We start from the raw sequence: 15,898 nt of genomic DNA on the forward strand, positions 1-15,898 counted from the left end.
ACTTCCCGCGCATTACTTGAAAAACTCGAACACCTAAAGAAAAAACAGATCAGGACCGATTTGCACGCACGCATGCTTACACATTATTTGAGATCAGGGGTTATCCCGGTAGGGCTCCAAATCCGTAACACCCCGGCAATTTTCACGACAGATCCCAAATTCAGAACTAGCTTTAGCCACCTAGCTACCACCTGTTCCCGTCATTGGATGGTCTTTGGTATAGACACCGCCATTGAACACAGCCGCCTTGAGCTAGAAGAAATTGCACAACTAGAAAAATTGCTTCTTGCGGATACCTCTCTTACAGATGCAAAGAACCTAATAGAAAAAATCAACTCGACCATTGCTACTTTTAACACCTTTGAACTTAATAAAAAGACCAATAAAATCCAAAAAGACATCAAGTTCTATAAAGTAGAGCAGACATACCCCTATCTGGGTGATGAATTCTATAACACTCCTTACACCCCTGCCAGAACACGCAACTTGGCACGTTATCGCAATAACTGGCGCATTACATTCTCTGACTCCTCCAATACCTCTGCAGAGGAATCTGACACTGGAGCCGATCAAAGCACCTCCGGAACCAGTAACAGACCACAACCACTACTGCCTTCTGTTTTTTTAGGACGTGGTCACGGACGCGGCCAACCTCCACCCCAATACCGCCTCACAAGAAGTCGACAATATGAACCAACATTTGCGGGAGATAGTCAAACCCGCAACCGATATTATCAATGGGGCCACCGCAATAAACATGATTGAACCATCGGATACCACTGATTTATCCATACCTATTTTCAATCTTTCAGACCACACTCTAAGTAATGATGAAACCTCCCTCTTGTCCAGGGGCCTCACATTTGTTCCGACTGAAAAAACTGATTTCTTGGAACTTCAAACTAATCTTTTAAAATTCTTCTGACGTATCAGATTAAAAAATTCTTCCTTGACAAACCCGACTCTGCGAATCTCACAGTGTCCCCTTTCCGCCCACCCTCCACGTTTAACCCTCCATCACACTTGATGCCTCCTGAGATCCTCGGTTTTGAATGCCTTGTGATGAAAGACGACATGAATTTAAAAACACAACCTCATTTCACACCTTACAATCTCCCCATGATTGAGAAACAGGCGCTTCTCTCATTGAAAAATAATGCCGAACTCATCATCAAACCGGCTGACAAAGGAGGTGGAATCGTGGTCATGGGACTTAATAAATATGACCAAGAGATACAGAGACAACTCTCTAACCACAACCACTACAGGCCACTTTCTAAAGACCCCCCTGAAGATATCAGATCCAAGATATTAATGGTCACTATTGAGGCTAGAGACTCAGACATCATCACCAAAAAAGAATTCGAGTATCTGAACAACCCTAGCCCACGGACTCCTGTCTTGTATGTCCACCCGAAAATTCACAAGGACCAATTGAATCCACCTGGCCGCCCAATAGTATCGGGGTGCGGGTCCATCTTGGAACCATTGGGCAAATGTATCGATTCTGTCATCAAAGAATTTGTCCCCGTCACGGACACCTTTATCCGTGACATAATGGACTTCATAAACACCATAGAGGACCAACCATTTGATGATACTACCCAACTACTGGTCAGCATAGACATTGAATCCCTCTACACAAATATTCCACATGATGAGGGACTATGGGTTATACAGACATTGCTCCTTTCCAGACCGCAGCCGACCAAATTACCAACCCAATTCATCATGGCTCTTCTACGCATTGCCCTTCAAAACAATTATTTAGTATATCAAAACACTTTTTATTTGCAGATAAAAGGCGTCTCAATGGGCGCTTGCTTCGCTCCCAACTTTACGATTTTGTTTGTACACAACCTTGAAAGAACTGTCATCCTCACACCCATGAATCCCTACTATCCACAGGTAAATTTGTGGAGATGCTACATAGATGACATCTTGCTCATCTGGACGGGAGATTCCACCACCTTGAACTCCTTTGTCACATGGCTCAATCAGGCCCAGGAACATCTCAGATTTACCAGTGAGTATAAAAGCAATGACCTCCCATTCCTGGATGTGACCATCCATGCAGAAGAAGGTAAACTTGGGACCAACATCTATCGGAAACCCACGGAGAAAAACACCTTATTGGAATATTCAAGTTACCATCCACGAGGCCTGCGAGATGGACTTCCATATGGATAATTTTTGCGCATCCAACGGAATTGTAAATGGCGCAAAGATTACTTCAAGGAAGCCGAAATACTCACCAACAAGTTGCTCCACAGAGGCTACCCACAACGCCTGGTTACACAGGCCAGAAAAAGGGCATGGTACTGCCATAGAGATAATCTTCTTACCCCCCAACCAAAGAAACAAATGGCGAGGATCCCTTTTGTATCTAAGTTCAGTCCGGACAGCAACACAGTCAGCAAAATTCTCAAGAGAAACTGGCCTATCCTTCGGGCTCACGAACCATTTCAAAACCCACCATTTTTCTCATACCAACGCGGCCGTAATATCGCTAGTCACTTGGTCCGCGCCATCACATGGCATCAACCCCCCATTGAAAGACACAGCATCACTGCAGCCTGGGGCCTGGACAAAGTTATCGGACATTACAAGTGCCAAAATTGCAGCGTTTGTGAATTGATATTTAATACCAAGGACTTCATTTACATGGAACGAACCTACAAACTGAAGAGTCACACCAATTGCAGAACACAAAATGTGATCTATGCAATAAAATGTCCTTGCGATCTGGTCTACATAGGACAAACCACGCAGATGATCAAACAAAGGATCATCCAACATAAAAGCAGGATCAAGTGCAAAGTAGCAACGGCACCACTTGTCCCGCATTTTCTCGAGCAAGGACACTGTGACACAGACCTCAAGTGGCTAGTCATTGAAAAATCTACACTTCCCTTACGGGGAGGTGACATGAAAACCCTTTTGAATAAGGCTGAATGTAAATGGATGACCCTGTGTGATTCGATCTCATCAGGTTTGAACACTTTAGATGAGTGGAACAATACCGTCACTACGTAATTCCTTACTTTGTTAAATTCCTCAGTCTCAGACATACTCTGGTTTTCCTATGACATCTAGAACCTTCCCTGCTTCCTCAGCCTTCCCCGTTCTGCCCCTTCTTTCTGTAATGTACCTATCAAATCTAGCTCTTACTTAACTTACATTGAGACACTGCACTTGCAACTGGATATGCTGAACTTCTGAAACCACTCTTATGTCAATGTCCATGCATTTACTACACATGTACGTGGGTTATTATTAGCCCTCATTAAGCGTTTGGTCTACAGTTTTATTAGCTATCCTGTTGTTGAATGACTTTCTAGGGATGCTAGCCCAGTACATATTTCTCTGTTTATTCACTGAGGGAACTGTACTCATTCTGACTTATGGATTGATGTCTACTGTTTGATATTTACTCCCATCCACTACGTCCGAGAGTGCTTAACACATACTCCTTTCTCACACCCTTTTAGCCCGGATCAGGCGCCTCTTACCAGATGGCACTATATCGCTCAGTTTGCCAATGTGGTATATGTGTACTGTATGATTTGTTATCTTGTTTAAAGGTATGATATTGCTCTCAGCGTATCCCTTTCATTTATTCCATTGTTTCATTATTTTCACCCACACCAGATGCTCATTACCACACTGTAATTTATCGCTGTATGAGCCGTGTATTTTGTGCATTTCATTGCTGTGTTGCTTTAAATTCACATCAACACGCTCACTACGCGTCATTCTAGCCCCTTGCCCCTCCCATTCCTGCACCACCTCTGCCCCTCCCTTAGCCACGCCCCCCCTCCAATCGTTATCCCCCTCTGTAGATTGGACCTCCCAGACACAGAAGTCACTGCCTCGAGATTCCTCGCCGGACTGATTCCTGCCCTGCGTTCAGATTAGCCCAGGTACGATCCTCCCCTGCGCCCCCCCCCCTTTACCCATCTCCTGATTCACAGGTACAGGCTTGATTCTAACTGGCTCCTTCATGTCCCCAGATCGCCCCGCTGGAGACCCTTGATTCCCGCCCGCCTGCAAAATAATTTTCCCACCGCCGCAGAGACGTGAATGCAGCCCGTCTTCTTCTACCGGCACCAGGCACGGATCTTGCCCCTCCATTACCACAGGTATGACCTTACCGGTTATCCACATGTACGAGACCTCTTCTTACCTGTCTACCTCGACTCTCTAATTTGGCTCCCTTACCCCCACAGGTTTCGTTCACCGGAACACCCTGTTCTCATTGATCATATCTGACGCCTGCACCAAGGCGCTACGTCGCCCACAGCACTGCCCCAGGTAATGCGCTTTCTCACCGCTCCTCACCCGCATCGGTCCTTCCCACTAGTACACCGATTCCAACCAGGGCCTTCTCTTTCCCTAGATCACCCTGAATCATGCTCCAGCCAGCTCACTGGACCTCTTCTCCGGTTTTCCTCCAGGTAATCCCTTGATTGTTTTGTTCTCCACCCACTTGCCCAGCCGTTACACTCTTGGCACCACTTCCCCCGGGCCTATGTACCCCGTCACTCGGTTCCACACCTAGGGGCATTCAATGTTTAAATTCTTTCTGACCCACACCTTGACCCCTACCGGGAACTCTCTGACACCTACCGTGGACTTTCTAACACCTGCTTTCAGTAGCTTATGCTCCAGCCACCTGCCTCTACTCTTTACTCTATTGGTGGGGACTCTTGGGCTTAGTCTCCCTGGCGCCCCTTCTTTAGTCGCCGGCTCTGAGCCGCTCCACCCCTTACCCTCCCCCTTTAGGCGTCCTAGCTGACACTTACCTTCCTCCCTGCTACCTGCATCTACCCTCTCGGCTCTCACCTTTCGAGCTTGTTACACAGCTTTTCCCACCTGCCCGTCACCCCGGATCCGTGTACCTTCCAGCCCGGCTCCCCCTTCCCATTTTCCCGGTTGGCCTCTTTCCCTCCTCATCACAACCCTCATTGTTCCCTTTTGCCCCTCAGCATTGAAAATGAGACAACCCCGTCCTGAAGATGGTCCCAATTGATCAGGGACCGAAACGTCGTCGACCCCACAGTGCCAATTGAGGCGCAATATCCAATGTGGCTCTACGGAATTGTGATTTGTGATTTGAAGTCACCTTAAATATGTCACACACTGAGTCACCCACTGTATAATATTTGCACTTTGCTCACATTGCGCCACCCACGCTGTTCCACCCCTTCACTTGCGTCGCCAGCCATCACTTGTATATAATTGAGCACCAAGTATATTTTCGGTTGTCATTTAAAAAACTTTTGAAAATTCATGCTGCTCTAAGTATTCTAACTTACCCTTTCTCTCCCTGTTTTGAACCAAATATATAAGTAATTTTTTGCATACAAATCTTTGGAATAATTGTCTCCTTATTTACTTGCTCATGTAATGCTTCGTGCATACCTTAACAATTGTCTTTCTAAGTTTTACCTGTTAGGATACTGTATCTATATAAACCTTTGAACCCCAATCCCGACTTGGGTCACTCTCCTGTTTTCTCTACAACAAACGGAAGGAAAGCAGAAATCCAATTCTGTTCACTGGTGGGTTTTTTGTGCAAAACAACACATTTCTGCCAGATCGGCTTTTCTCAAGTTTGCATCACAAATCCAACTTAGCCAATAAATATGCATTATGTCACTAAAAACATAGAAAAGAATCTCTGTATGAACTTAAGACTGATTACTATTGCTACAATTCCATTTTCAAATCTTTACAATTCTCATTATGTTTCATGATTTTCTTGTGAATAATCATTACTAAAATTGAAACAATTTCTTGTGCAAATTCATCACTACAAACAGCAATAGATATAGAGGAAAGACTTAACATGTGCTCAAACCCAATGTTATATACATCTATTTTCTTTTGCCAATAATTTTGGCATCATTTGATGGATCTTCACGAAAGTTTCAGAACTACTTTGCCACTCACTTCAGTGAATTTCTGGAAAGGGTGATTCCTCAAGAACATTTTGAAAAAAGAGAAGAAAAATGGTGGATTTTCAAGCAAATTTGAGAAAGCAGGAAGGTTAATAAAGCAATTGTGAAAGTGCAGTTATTACATTAATAAAGAGATGTCATATAACATAGGTAGCTGCTTATTCAGTATAACCACAGAGCTTCATAACAGACTTCGAGATACAATGCATTTCTTAGTACCTCACTTACAGATGTTTTTTATTTAACAAACAACTAAACTGGTCGCAAAGTAGCAGCATTCAACATTATTTACTTTTTGTAAATGAAATCAGCACGTCTCTCTTTAGGAGCAGCAAACTTGTCAATAACTTTAATGTTAAAGTCTGGGATTTTTTTAACTAGCTTGCTCTCCACAGAGAGCATTGCCAAAGTATTGAGTCTTTCCTCAAGCATGGTGTTCCTCAGGAATGTCTTAATCCTCTTTAAGGCTGAAAAACATCGTTCAGACTCGGATGTTGTCATAGGAGTGGTAATGACAATTTTTAGTAAAGCCACTGTCTCTGTAAGTGACTTATCCATATGAAGTTTATGTATTAAAGCCAGCAAAGTCATAGCACTTGTGGCCTTCCGGTACACAGGCATTGCCTACAGTACAGTCAACTTCTCAGCTCCTCTTTTTTGAGCATAGCATAAGCTTCCACAGCCTCATTCAGAGCACGCTCACGGAAGGATTCATCATATTTTGCAAACTGTTCACTTTGCAATAATGTGGCACTCACCAAATGTTTTGTGAAAGAAAAACTTTCTGTGCCTGCACAATTACAATGCCACATTTCTCCTATGCAATTCGGACCACAGTGGTGATGTTTTTCCTGCGGTTTGAAAAAGTAGAATGCTCTGGCAGTTTGCTGTCTAAATTGTCATCCCCATCTCTCACTTTGCTTATGCTTTGTACAAACATAGTGGTACATACTTGCACTTTGACAGTATCTATCTCTCGTGCTTGTAACTGATTGTATAACAGGTCGACAGCAAATATTATATCATGAAATAAAAAAAAGTAAGAACTGAAACTCTCTGTCTTGTAGTGTTCTAGCAAAGCCAAGGGCTTCAGTCTGACTTTTGTAATTAAACTCATCATTGGCTTCTATGGTGGCAAAACATTTCTCAAGGTCCTCCCTATGTTCATAGATTAGGTTGACTGTATGGATGGTAAAGTTCCAATGAGTTGACGATCCCCTTGGTACACTTTGTTCCACAATCTCATGAAGTGCTTCCGTTCTTTTGGGGGAATGTGAGAAGAATGCTGTCATGCCTCCTACATCCTGAAAGGAAATTCGTGTCTCGGTGATCTTTGATATTGTCTGTTGCATAATAAGATTAAGTTGGTGGCCATAACAGTGCACATAATGAGTATTAGGGTACACATCTCAAATATATTTTCTGTACTCCACTAAGGCTTCCACTCATTACGGACGCACCATCATAGCTTTGTGCGATACGTTTTTTTTTTAGGCAGCTCTGTAAAAATTAAGCTCTGTTAACACAATATAGCTGAAGTAATGGTTTCTGCACTAGAGTCTCTTAAATGTGTGAAACCAAAGAACCTCTCCACAACTTCTCTGTCATTGTCAAGGTGGCGAAACACTAAAACGGATTGTGTTTTAGTGGCCACATCAGTGGTGTCATCAGCCTGAATAGCCACAAAGTCCGTGTTTTGCAACTCTTGCACAATATGGCTTCTCATAATTTCGAGCATACACTCAAGGAATTCATTTTGTATCGATTTAGAGGTGCCCTTAAAGACTGTAGCACTTGCTAAATGTGCCTCCATTTCCTTGTCTATGCTTGCTATTAAATCCACTAGGCCTCTGAATATCCCAGGTTTTGAGGAGCTTTCTTGTGTGTGCATGCTTCTTTATTTTTTCCAACAAATGTTTCAAGTCTGTTACTCTTTGATAAGCATGGGCGGATTTAGCGAATCTGGCGTACGCGAACTTGCGTATTTACGGATTCGCAATCCGGAAAATCCGCGAACTCTCGCGAATGTGCGGATTTTTGTGTTTTTTGTATTCGCAAGGGTTCGCGAGGATTTGTGTACCAGTTCGCAATTGCGAACGTACTTGTCGGCTTGCAACGGCCGCGACTATGTTGTTTCTACGTCTGGTTCATCATCACAGGTTCACAGCACCCTCTGTTTCACCACTGCCACCCTCTGGTACACCCATGCCACCCTCTGGTACATCCTCACTGCCACCCTCTGGTTGGTTTATCATTGTAAATGATGGGGGTGAAAAAAAGCAAGCACACCTGCCCTGCTTCAACTGCCATGAATTAATTTGGGGTTGATTAATGTGTCAGTGATTTTGAAACTTCCAGTCTGGCTGGCACCTGCTTCCTTCCTTATCTGTAATTTGCTTTCTGTTGCAGTGCAATTTTTTTTTCACAGGACCTTTATGGCCTACTTGTAGCTATTCTGTGAGCCTGCTGTTTGGGTCAGAGCAGGGTCATAGAATAGTTGCAAATAGGCAACTGAACTCTGGAGGGGCCCCTCAGGAAGCACTAGAGTGAATGGTTACTAATGTTAAGATTGAACTTTTGCACTTGCTGATTGCTTTCAGTTCTGCAAAAATCGTTTTTCTGCAATTTCGCGCGATTTGCGGGGCGCGAATCCGTGCGAGATCGATTTTGGAAGCCGCGAATTCGTGCGAATACACGATTTGTTTTTTTGCGGCGTGTATGTTCGCGTGATTTTGTGCGTGTTCGCAAGGCGCTTGTAGTGCTACGTTTGCGAAGTTACCCTCGCGGTCGTACATGGGCGCGGCCATCTTGTTTGCGTGACGTAATTCCGTTTCCAGCCGCTATGTGTAATCTCGCAAAGTGTGCGGCTCGCTAGTACAATTTCGCGCGTGATCGCGAGGAAAATCTCGCGCGAACTTACCCACGCGGTCATGAACGGGCGCGGCCATCTTGTTTCTCATTCATTGCTATGGTTCTGGGCATGCTCTCTGTATCCTTTCTTAATCTCTGCCATCCTTTGCTTTTTTGAAGTTTTTTTAATCTATTTTACTTATTATCTATCCCTCTATTTTTCTAGCTCTATATTTTTGTGTTTTCTGCTACTTTTTGTTAATTTTGAACTACTTTTTTGAACGCTTTTCTTTTCTTCTTCCCTGTTCTATTTCTTCTTTCTTATTTTGCTTCCTTTCTGCCCAGACCATGGCAAAGGGAGCCGGGAAGAAGCCCGCAAAGGGGAAGGGTCCCGCACCCCGTGCCCGGCTCCCGTGCGGGCGTTTGAGGGGGGAGACAGTGAATGCTCGGGAGATTTTTAGTGCGGAGGAGGTGGCCGCACTAATATTTCATGTCCAGCGCTGCCTCCCCAAGACCATCATGGGAGGCGGCAAGATCGCAACCGGCTTTGGCATCCGGGAGCGCCGGAAGCGGTGGGAGAAGGTGTGCCGGGCCATGTTTAAACTCTCTGGGGTCCGGCGCACTTATAACCAGGCCACCCACCGCTGGACGGATGTCATGGACCGGGAACGCGACTTGCTGGACGTGCTTGGCGTAGAGATCCCCAGGCTTGGTGAGTAGTAGTAGCTATTTCTAGCTATTTCATCACTACTCTGTTTTATCCGGCTCTGTTATTTGCAAATGTTTGTTTTTTACCAAGAGCAATAATGCTGCCGATTACATTGTAGGTAACTTATATTTCAAAATCTTCTATGCATTTCAGGTGCACTGCTCTCCTTCTCAGTAGCCTTGCTACTATGCCTATTTGTTTTGTATTTTGTGTTCATTTCATTGGCCTGAGAAATTATGTATGAGTGTAGTGTAAAGAACTGCGTAATGCTAGACACTAAGGGTCATATTTTCAATTACCGGCGCATCCCTGCAAAGTAGCAAGGATGCGCCAGTAATTGTGCGCCATGCCACCACCACCCATGGGCCCAAAACGTCACAGAAGCCTTACGCATCTGTGCCGTAAAGGCGGCGCATTGCTGGAGTTGCGTGCCAACGATGGCGCAGCTCCAGCAATGCTCTGGGGTGCCCTATCTCCCCAATGCTGCATCAAGCCGTACGTCGGCTTCAAGCAGGCGCAGGGTTTGAGTCACGGATCATTGTCCTAAAAGTGACTGATTGACATCTTGTAGATTTCCCTCAGCCACTTTTAGGATTCGTTCCTGCGCAGGAACGCCCTCCCTTGCACCGGAACGCCCCCTGATGGCGCAGGGCTTTACAACGTGATGCATCTCTCATATGCGTCACTTTGTTAATATACGCCGCACCATGGCGCCTCTTTTGTTCTGCCGCTGCATCACAAAAGTCACGCAACAATGGAGCAAAAGAGCCGCAAGGGGCTTCAAAATCCGCCCCTACAGACTCAAGTCCAGTCCTTCCTTTAGACACATGGCTATAAGAAGAAATAGTGGTGGTGGTCGGTGGATTTATAGTTTGAGTATTGACTGATCTGCAAGCACGATGGACTTTGTCTGTCACTTCGCGTGCTGCGGACTGCTGCCTGCCAGGCCAAGGTAAACCTTTTTAGTAGTCTGTTTAGTGAGTTACATAGGAACTTTCAAAGTCAACGGTCCGCAAATCAAGCAATACTAATAACGTAGTATACCACTTGAGATCGGTCAATATATCCCGTGGAATAGTTGTCTATTTATTTGCTATTTCGCCAAAATATTTTGTATTGTTATTTTGAAATGTTTGATTTGGTTGACAAATATCATCCATGTTTTCTGGTCTTTCTTCTTTCATGTTGTACATCAGCTCCCCCCAGGGGCAAGAGGACACAGGAGGAGGAGGAGGGTGCTGTTCAGGATGCAGGCCAGGATCGGGCAGGCGAGGGCTCCTTTCCTGGCCCCAGTAAGTTTTAATTTTAATATAGAGTACCTATTTTTTCCTAGCGTTCCTCATTCGATTTTTTCTAAATCGTATTTGATCTTCTTGTAGACTGGATCTAAATTCTTATCCTGCCTCGACTATGACTCCCTGTGGTATTACTAGATTATTCTTATTAGTCTGTCTGTGTAGCTAACTAAGATTGCACATTTGGCAATTCCATTGGACTCCCATTCTAGTCAGCAATAGCTCTATGCACTGAGTGCAGTCCTCTGGGATTGTCCATAATGTCTTTTCAAGTCTTCGAAATGTTTATGCTTTGACAATTGCCAACAATAAAAAGGTGAATGACCACCAAGAAAGAATAAGATACTACTTTACTTTTGGTTTGGATACTAGGACAATCCATTCTACTATTGTTGCAGGGACAAATCTGCACAAACAGAACTATGGACACGAAATAATGCAATAAATTATTACATTGTATTTAGTTTTTTTCACATTTCTTTATTCCTCCTAGACCAAATATTATATAGTAGTGAGTGGTGTATTCTAACATTCTTAAATGTACTTTGTAGGTGGAACATCTGGTGGCGGGGCCAGCGCGGAGGTGGTGGTGTTGGACGAGGACTCTGGGGAGGAGGCGGTGCAAGTGCCGGACATTCCTGTGAGGGTTCACACGGTGGTGGCGGGAAAAGGTAAGCTATATATTCCTTACTTATTGAGATTGAAGACTGCATAGTGTGCTCTCTGCACGGGTGTATTATAAATCAACCAGGTAGTAGCCTCCTCTAAATGTACTTCGACTTAGCTGTGAAGTTTTTGGCGAGAAGAATCCCAATAAGATCTGAGATGAACTTGATGGATGGGATGAACGAAAAGCGAAAGAAGGGTGTAAGTAAGTGTGGAAGGACGAGAAATTTAATGATGGCTGGCAAAGAAGAATGATATGTGTTTGCTTGGTCCCCGAGGTGGCTGGGAAGGAAAGAAAATGGTATGGTGCATGGCTGGGTGAATGATGAAGCAAGGATGGGTGGAAGGAGAACAGCCTGGGTGGGTGAAACAGAAACTGTATGTGTACATATACTTTGAATGGATGGATGCCTCGATCATGGTATTATCTGACTCTTAGATAGCATATGTGTATCTAGAGAGAGTAGACGGTCACTGGATGAACTAAGTGTTACCTTGAAGAGCATGTAACACCGCACCCGCACGTCCGTTCCAGTGTAGGAAAGGCAAGGAAAAGAAGTTGTAATTTTGTCCAAATACTACCATGAATAGTAGCAGTAGTTTGTATTGCAACTGCAAGCACAGCATATATCCGGTTCTTACGGTGGACACTCCCTACCTCTCTTAATAACTTTAGTTTAGTAGTAGTACGTCATTCATGTGTGGGTGAATCACTGTTCACTCAATAATAAGCAAAGCACCTAAAGTCATCCCATATGTCATCAAATACATCCCATGTGAAGTGATAGATAATCAAATTATTTAGCTTCTTCATTTTCCTTTTCTAGTACTCATTTGCACTGTAGGGTGAAAGCTAAATTAATTAAGCAGTAGCCCTTGTAACAGAGTATTCTCAGTGCCACCCGTAATAGAAAAGGAAGAGCTTCACCACCTGCATGTACTGGACCGGTACAGTAACGCAAGTCTGTCTCTCTCATCATGGTGTGCGTCTGTTTTTCTCGGGTGCAAGTTCACTGCGCTGGCATTATGCCGGCTTGCATAAGATAACGTACTAATTTTCCTAAACAAGAGAGAAGAAGAATAATAAGACTGGTGGACTGTCATAGTCGACTGTAATAGAAGTCCATAGTGCTCGTAGAATTAGTTCCTTAAACTCCCACTAATGTTAGAGCAAGGATGAAGAAGTGGGAGGTTAGATAGATACTGTCCTCAATAGTTATGTACTGTGCTTTCAATTTGCTACTTCTACTGTGACACAACTTTGTGCTCAATCACTTTGTGTTATTAATCTTAAGGAGCATTGGTTACAGACTATGTCTTTCTTTCTTCATATAGTTGCTCCTTTCAAATCAACTAGACCATCACGGAGGGAGCAGGCTCGAATGGCCCGGCAACGGAGGCTGGATGCCACTGTCGCCGAATATCGGCGGCTGGTGGCCCTGGAGGAGGAGGACACGCAGTCAACCAGTACGACAACAACAACATCTACTGGGACAGCTGCATTCTCCTCCGTGCCCCCACGGGCTGCCAGCCAGCGCAGTGCTCCAGCGGTACGGAGCCGGGCTACCAAAGCCAACCGCCACCGCCGAGCAGCAAAGACACCAGCTGCCCCCCACAGGAGTTGCAAGGCACGCCAGCGCCGCTTATCCCTAAGAGTGTCCTACCTGGAGCAGGAGGTCCATACCTGCAAGAACTTGGTGGAGGGCCTCCGCTCCGACCATGCCACCCTCCGCAAGGAGTATGATGCCCTGGCCGCTAAAGTGAACAGCATCCTGCCGTAGTGTCCCTTGCCCCTTTTTTAGAGACTTTTGGGGGGTGGGAATTGGGAGTTGTGTTGTGGGACTTTTGAAGGACAGTCGTTGGGGTTAGGGAGGGTCTTGCAGGAGATTAATTTGTTAGGGCTACTAAAATATACTTTCTGAAACTTTATCTGACCATACCTGTTTTTTACTGCTTTTGAGTCTGGTGGGTGGGGGTTTAACAGTAAGTTTGTTTTCCGGAGGAGTCCTAGGACTTTAGTAGTACTACCGTCAATCTCTCGTCTATTCCTAATACTCCATTATACTACCTCCCACCAAACGCTTATCTTACCTGTAATTTGTGTTAGAAAGTAGGGCTAGTCCCAGGGCTGGCTCCACAGGAAATGGCGATTAAGGTTGGCAATTCTGGGCGGATGAAATGTCCTCATTGCGGTGGTACTAGTGGTGTGACACAGTGGCAGTTGCATGCATATGGAAAAAAAGAAAATGAAACCTGGTTTGTCCTTACTATAGCATTACAACGGTACGATAGAGAATATAGGAGGTGACAGTTCATTAGAACAGTGCCACACAGAGCCTAACAAATGGTAAAGTAGAAAGTATAACTAGTACTTGTGTTGAATTTCTTTGACATTGGCTACTACTACAAGAAATAGTACTGAAGCTAGCTGAGTAAGTCTAGAATATATCCTCGGATTCCTTCACCAGCCTGTTGCTATGACCTTATCCTCCCCAGCAAGTGTGTGGAATTATTGATGTCATTTAGTCACACATCAAGCAAAACCACACAGCCCGGGGGGAGACGGTTAGGGTTTGGAAAATGGATGGGAATGGGGGTTTCTTTTTGGGTAGGTTTTGTTGAGAGAAAAAAAAAAGCACAGCATTGACAAACAAGAATTGAAGATAAAGATATCTTTGGGTACAAAGCTAACTATAAATCTTTTAAGTGACATAAATGAAGTGCATGCCCTACTGCATGCATTGTTACTGAAAAGTAAGTAGTACTAGAATGCGACAGTACAGGGCTGCAGCGTTTTCACTTGCCTATCCCTGCACTCAGAGAAACACTTCTTACATTAAATGAGGTTTAAAAATTAGCTGAAGTAAAACCTATAGAATGGCTGTAGGGATCAATTTAGAAGCAGAGAGAGATCCAAGAAATGCAGTCACACTCAGAGAAGAAATGGATACTGTATCTGTATGTTGTTGTAGTTGTCCTGCTGAATTTGGTAAGTAAGTTGCATGCAGCAAACAATTCCTCTTATTAGCGGCACTCCTCCATTCCAGCTGACGCTGCGTCCAGCAATGTTGGTGACCAGAAGACACCCTGTCCACTGCCTGCCTGGCGGATGCTGAATTGCGGCTCGCTAATGTGAAGCCTGACTCCATCCTTTTTTCCCCATTGCACAGACTGAAACCCGGCCTAACGAGCCCTAAGTTAAGAATAGTGGCAAAGGCTTTCTTTAACTATGCCAAATCCCTCCTTTCCCACCATACTACTGCTTTTGAATCTGGTGGGTGGTGGTTTAACAGTAAGTTTGTTTCCCTGAAACTTAAGTCTGTGTCATTTTCTTCCTTTAAGTGTAAATGGCTAAATCTTTTCAACACTAAGTGCCTCTCACGGAGTAAGTGATCCCCCCTTTCCCACCATGGATTTTCTTCAAGTCGCTTGCAACAAAAATTACACATTCCCACGAGTGCTCTAAAACCCCAGAACTCAGTTGCAAAAACCAAGAACACCCCGAAACACATGCAATCCTGCTGCTAGGGCTAACCCTAACAAACCCTAAGTTACAAAAAGTACCAAAACCTTTTTCATCATGGATGTTGTTAAAAGCAGTTTTATCCGGTATTAGACCTTCCCAGCAATGGCCCCAGAGCCGCCAACCCAGGCGAAAACAAGTAGAAGACCCCCAAACAGCCAAAAAGCAAAAGTACAAAAATGTGGACTTAGTCACTTTTCTGAAAATAATTTGCAAAATCACTCCGCGCGCGCTCTGCAGCTAGGCCCTAACTCCCCTCTGCCTCCATGGATTTCCTTCAAACCTCTTGCTATCTAAACTATCCATACCCAGTAGTGCTCCCAGGCCCCGAAACCCACCCACAAACACCAGGAAGCCCCCCAAACAGACCCCTGAAAACGCTACATTGAGCAAAAAGTCAGAAAAGGCAAAACCTTTTTTCCTCATGAATGTTGTTTAACCAGTTTTATCCGGTATTAGACCTTCCCAGCAATGGCCCCAGAGCCGTCAACCCAGGCGAAAACAAGTAGAAGACCCCCAAACTGCCAAAAAGCAAAAGTACAAAAATGTGGACTTAGTCACTTTTCTGAAAATTTGCAAAATCACTCAGCGCGCGCTCTGCAGCTAGGCCCTAACTCCCCTCTGCCTCCATGGATTTCCTTCAAACCTCTTGCTATCTAAACTATCCATACCCAGTAGTGCTCCCTGACCCCGAAACCCACCCACAAACACCAGGAAGGCCCCCAAACAGGCCCCCGAAAACGCTACATTGAGCAAAATGTCAGAAAATGCAAAACCGTTTTTCATCATGGATGTTGTTAAAAGCAGTTTTATCCGGTATTAGACCTTCCCAGCAATGGCCCCAGAGCCGTCAACCCAGGCGAAAACAAGTAGAAGACCCCCAAACAGCCAA

The sequence above is a fragment of the Lissotriton helveticus genome, chromosome 2_1, assembly GCF_964261635.1.
Source record: "Lissotriton helveticus chromosome 2_1, aLisHel1.1, whole genome shotgun sequence".
NCBI classification, from domain to species: Eukaryota; Metazoa; Chordata; class Amphibia; order Caudata; family Salamandridae; genus Lissotriton; species Lissotriton helveticus.